This window comes from Castanea sativa, chromosome 2, assembly GCF_040712315.1.
Source record: "Castanea sativa cultivar Marrone di Chiusa Pesio chromosome 2, ASM4071231v1".
Classification (NCBI taxonomy): Eukaryota; Viridiplantae; Streptophyta; class Magnoliopsida; order Fagales; family Fagaceae; genus Castanea; species Castanea sativa.
The window spans coordinates 34,361,316-34,367,664 of NC_134014.1; the positions used below are offsets into that span (position 1 = coordinate 34,361,316).

The window sequence follows — 6,349 nt, forward strand, 5'->3', positions numbered from 1 at the left end:
AAAAAAAATTTACATGTTTTTATTCTTTGTCAAATTAGCTATCTAATTGGACATTTGTAATTTTATTTTATATTTTGGGATGTTGATATTGTGTAGTAGTGAAAGTTGTGTGTTTGTTCTAATTAGATTTTCAAATGGTAAACTATACACCTTTTTATATGTGCTATTTATTTTGACCAGTAATGTTAAGATTCGTATACTTTTATAATTATTGAATGAGTATCAATTTGTTGAAGATAGCTCTTGGATTTAAAGTTTTTTTTGGTAGAAAAAGTTATGCATTCTATACTAAATAATTTGCTATTATTATATATTTTTTTAGGGGAATTTCCTATTATTATATGACCTAGATAAATACATAATTTTTTTAGATTTTTTTAATTTTCGATATTTTTTTTAAAAAAAAATGATATATTATTGTGCAGGTAAATTTTTTTTAGTATAAAAAAAAGGTTGTGTTAACCGGCACCTAAAGGTGCCCGTTAACAACACACTTTTGAATAACTTTTTGAATAAATTTTTCAGCTTTTAATATTTTTTTAGTTTTTGCCAATTTTTTTAATCTCTTTTGATAATTTTTTTAAGGTGGCCATTAACAGCACACTTTTGGATAATTTTTTTTAGCTTTTAACAGTTTTTTTAATTTTTGGCAATTTTTTTTTTATCTCTTTTAATAATTTTTTTAAGGCACCCAATAACAATACACTTTTGGATAATTTTTTGAATAAAATTTTCAACTTTTAACAGTTTTTGACAATTTTTTTTAATCCCTTTTGATAATTTTTTTAACAACTTATTAAAAAAAAAAAACGTTAACAAGCACAGTGGGTTACTTGTTAAATACCGATTGACCCGACCTTATGAAAGCTCTGTTTCTAACGAGCATATCTGGGCCGGTGATAACTGACAAGTTTTTTTTATGGAATTAGAAACATTAAAATCATTATCAGATGTCATTTATAGTCATTCCAGCCAGAATGAAGCCGAAAATTATATCTTGCACCCGGCAGGATATTCCGGCTCGAATGAAGCACTGGTGGTGTCAGGTGTGACACGATAAAAGAAAAAACTTGTGGCCATAAATTATGGGTAGAATAATAAATTAATTAATAATAATATATCCATCACGCTTTCCCAGATGGTTGACTAATGTCCAGTAGTCACTCGTTAACCTACACAATCCATCTCTCTCTCTCTCTCTCTCTAGTCTCACAATCATTGGTATCTCCGAAAAGCTGGAATGGTAGTACTAGTAATAGTAATAGTACTAGTAATAGTAATAGTAATAGTGTAACTAATAATAATAATAATAGTACTACTAATTAGAATTATATATCGAATCTAAAACTCTTTCAAAACTGTGAAGAAATGGAACCGGACGGCAAAGAAGTGGTGCTAATCACGGGGTGTTCGGCGGGAAGTATAGGCTAAGGATTCGTTTGGATAGAACTTATTGCTGAAAACTGAAAACTGAAAATACTGTAGCAAAATAATTTTTAAATGTGTAAATAATGCTACGGGACTCACTTTTAATAAAAAAAATGCTAAAAAAGTACATGTACAGTACACGCACTGCGCGCTTGTCTCCTGCAGCAGCCAAAAAAAAAAAAAAAAAGAGGCAAAACTTGGACGCAAAAAGTGGACGCTGCAAACCGCACCTTAGAGCAGGATCCTAGGTTCTTCCTGCAAGAACTGGATGTCCTGTCCCACGACAGCGTGCAACGCGTGGTGTCCACTGTCGTGAAGAAGTACGTCACATAGATGTGTTGGTGAACAACGCTGGGGTCCTATGTGTAGGCCCTCTTGCTGAGATCCCTCTCTCTGCTCTCCAACGAACTTTTGATACCAATGTCTATGGTAACATACTGAACTGACTTATCAGCCTAATTTTTGTTAATTATTGTTGGATAAATAATGATAAGGATTTTTTTTTTTTATTATTGATTTAAATGAATTAGTATCGATTTTGATTAGTTAGATTGGTTTTGTTTAGGATGATTTTTTTTTTTGATAAATTTGATAGGTACAATGGAGAGGGTGGATTCAAATGTAGACGGCTGTGTTGAAAACATTAGGAGGTCTAGTTGATCTACGAGACTCTTGGCGGTTTTAGGATGAATTGTGATTAGTTTTATTGATAGATTATAAGAATTTAGTATTTAAATTTTATCTAATACCAAGTCTATTTTGTATAGCTAGACTAACTTGTAGGTATGCACTCTCTTGAATTAGTATTTTTTATCAAAATTTGGAGGCTTGGTAATGGTGACTTCAAAGCAACTAATAAAAAATTGTGCACATAACATATGCTTTACTAAATATTCTTCTACTAACCTTTTATTTTGCATTTTTTTAATTTTTTTAAAGATGTGCTTAATCTGTGTTTTTGGTTTTTGTTACTGCCATGTTGTACTTGTGATGATTATTTCTCAAAATTCACCGAGCTTCAGCTTTGGGACAATTGAGAATGGTATTAACACAGTGGTTGTGATTTGTGAGTTTGAACCCTGCATTCTACACTATCTCCCATTTAACTACTTATTAATACCGGGAGTCTGGGTCCACATATGAGTGAGGGTGTTAGAATAATGGTTAAGTGATTAAATTCACTACTGCCTACAAGTTTAAGCTTTTTGGACAATAGGTAATTTATCATTGCTATATGCTAGTGTTTTAAAGGTTAATTTGAATGGGCATTTCTTCACTTATTACAGATTACCCTGCCTGAGGTCAGCTTGTTTTTCCTTACTGCAATACTTTTTTTCAATGTTTCACACGTGTTTTGTTTTGTTACCTCTAGGTAGTGATTGATAGCAGTTAAAGTTCTTGTTGCTATAATAGAAGGAGAAAGGTATGACATTCAGAATTTATCTCTGTAACTTTGACAAACTTGGAAATCTCAAAATATTGGGGTACTTGCTATTTGAAATTTGATAGCACTATCTAGAAGGAACAAATTTGAAAAGAAACGAGTTTTATGTCCTTTAGGGAGAAAATTGTGATTTTTTTTGAAACGTAATGAAGCAATATCTAGAATCAGGTTCTTTTGTAATACTTTTTATAGGAAATGTTAGTACTGAATATCAAAATGGTGCTAAACAACAATAGTAGACCCTAAAATAGATGCCCATCTTGATGCAGGCTGGTTGGGGTTGCTGTTTATGCTTAGAAATAAAATGAGAACGAGGCAAGCTTATAGGTGGATAATACCATTGCATAGAGAGAGCACTTTGAAATTAGCACTCAAGGCTAAGTAAATGTCATTGAATCAAAATCTGTGTAACAAGTCATGCAGCAAATTACTTGTATTGCAATAAGTAGTTTGATTGGCTCGAGCGTCGCTTATTTCTGATTAGTTCCTACGGAGCTAACTAACTAAGGCATTAACTAGTTAGTTACAAACTAATCTCATTGGCTGCTGCATTAACAGACAGTTAGAAACAATGTGATTGGCTGCAGCTTAACTAACTGGCAGCCTAACTACTTCTGTTACAACAAGTTGCTTTCGAAACCACTAAGCCTACTTCTAAAGCTTTCAGCTAGCCTGACATGGGGCTTCACCTTGAACTAAGCCACTGCACCAAGCCCTAGCCCAGCTGCTTAAATCACTAGCTGGTTTATTACCTGCTGCTGCACTGGATTATGCCTGCTGTTACTGCACTCTTTTGTTGCTGCAACATACCAATTTACTACACAGCCAACTACTCACAAAGGCATTTAGCTTTGTAGATGCTCCTGCATCACATCTACTTGGTATCTGCTATTGAATGAGTTTTTCAGAGGCCACATCACTTATGTTTATGCTGCGTCAGCACACTGGTACTTTGCTAGTATCAATTCTTTAGTTCACCCAATGAAGAATTTGCAGGCCTCACTCATTGCTATATTTTGCCTTGGTTCAGTTAGTAACTGCATGACAGCATTACAGTTAGACAATAAATGTATCATTAATCAGCATCAATGCACTCCTTTGAATGTGTATATATGTATAAACACACAAGTTAATATTGAATTTTTATTTTTTGATAAATTCTTTATTGGGTTAATTATCTCCTTAAATCAATAGCTATTTCATCTATGATAGTATTAAACTTAAAAAAGTTTTTTGTGCTTTAAAAATTATATAGTTTGTCATGCACATACATGTATGTTTACATTTAGTTGAAAGAACTGAAGGATCAAACTTTCTGCCTTCTTGTTTTTTAAGGAGAGATCTCTTGCTGGCCTTTCTATTTAAAATTGCATTTCAAAATTCGTCCCAATATTTGCCATTTGGAAACACAGATCTTCACTGAGGTTGAACTTTTCCCTCAAATTCCAAGCCATGCAATAGAACTTGTGTAAACTTCAAAACTAATACTCTACTGAAAAAGCATTGCCTCTCTGAATGATAGGATCTATTATTGCAGGGTTTGTGTTGCTCAATCTTCATTACAAAGAAATTGAACAGAAAATGGTCAGGTTACATCCTGTGAATAGATTGACCACATCCTCAAAAACTTCTAAACCTCACTGCATTATTGACTTAGTAAATACATTGAAGTGATGCAAAATACAAATTACATCATTTGCATTATGCAGTGTTTCTAATTATTTCTCATATGTTTGGCTTTGGATGTGAAGCTTGAGTTTTCTTTACATCATACATGGTAACACATGGTGCTGCCTCTGATAAATTGGCCTTGTAACAACTATATGTCTATGGCGATGCTACAAGACTGTTCTTTGTATTTGAATCTGTCTGTGTCTAAATTATCTGTTTTTTAATCTGACCCTCACAGCAGATTTGATATGTTCTTCTATTTTCTTGTTGTAATATCTCTTGGTTCTTTGTTTTCTTTGACTACATTCCTAAAACAATGAAATTTTTTTTAAAACAATGGATAATAATATTCATTTATAATGTCATACTCTAAAATAGGTCCCATGCGGTTGGTTCAAGCTGTTGTACCTCACATGGCATCCAGGAGAAAGGGAAAGATTGTCAATGTTGGAAGTATTGCTGCTCTGGCTCCAGGACCATGGGCTGGTGTATATACTGCATCCAAAGCCGCTCTTCATGCATTGACTGATGCATTGAGGTTTGTACACAACCTGCAAACATCTTAATGCTGGGTTATATCTGCATAAAAACAATGATTGTCACATAGATATTTTTAGTAGTGCCAATTATTTATGCAATTAAGCATAAATATAACTGTGCAAAGCTGTTGACAATAATTATCTTACCAAACGAAGAATTGCTGTTTAACAAAAGAAAATCTTGAAATCGTCATGAAGAAACAAAAGAAGGGTTTCTTTAGCATAAACCCGTGTATGACTTTTCCAAGTTAAACTTGTATGAATACATTTTAGAATAAACACAATTTAGGGTAACTTAATTTGAACCTAAGAATGGGAACAGCATAGTTTTTAATTCATAAGATAGTCATCTCCTAGCCACAGCTTTTATGTACCACCTTCTTTAAGCCAGGCCAATGGGTAACATGCAGCTTTTATGTTCCTTTTTTATTTGATGATTGCTTAATGCTTAAATTCTCAATTAATATTCCATATACTCTCCATGTAACATGCAGGTTGGAACTAAGACATTTTGGGATCGATGTTATCAATGTTGCCCCAGGAGCTATTAGGTCAAACATAGGAAATGCTGTCAGAGCTAACTACAGCCAAATCCCTGAGTGGAAGTTGTACAAGCCTTTTGAAGCCGCCATCCGAGCCAGGGCCCATTATTCACAAGGAACTAAGTCAACCCCTTCGGAGGAGTTTGCAAAGAAGACTGTTACTGCAGTGCTGAAGAAAAATCCTCCGGCCTGGTTCTCCTCCGGTCATCTCTCCACCGCAATGGCAGTCATGTACCATCTGCCCCTCTTTATTAGAGATTTTATGATTAAGATAGCAATAAAAGGTTGAGTTTCACCTCTTTGTTTTCCTATATTGATTTTGGTCATATGTTGTACGTTAACTTCTTGTTGTGTGTTCTATTTTGTCCTTTCTTTTTTGTATTCCTTACGTGCCTTCTTTTGTGTATGGCATGTGTACTGGGGATTCACCATTTTTAGTTTGAATGAATTTATTCACTCATAACTTAAATATATTTATATATATATATATATGTATATTATATCATGTGTATCTGGTAGCCCCCAAATGCTAAAAACATGCACGCCAATCCTAGTATTCCATCATGATGATGCCTTAGGTGCATATGGCACTTTGTTCATTCACAATACAAGAGAGAGAGAGTTGGAATAACTTGCTGTTTTAATCTCCTGAATTATATGTAATCTTTGACTTCAATGGATGATGACTTCTCGTTGTTCTCGATGTTGCATTGTTGACAATTTAA

The 6,349-nt window shown here is 33.7% G+C and overlaps 1 pseudogene; it reads left to right on the plus strand.

Annotated features, from left to right (window-relative positions):
* The first annotated feature begins 1,368 nt into the window (after positions 1-1,368).
* LOC142625259 (short-chain dehydrogenase virD-like) lies at positions 1,369-6,079 on the plus strand (annotated as a pseudogene).
* Positions 6,080-6,349: the final 270 nt, after the last annotated feature.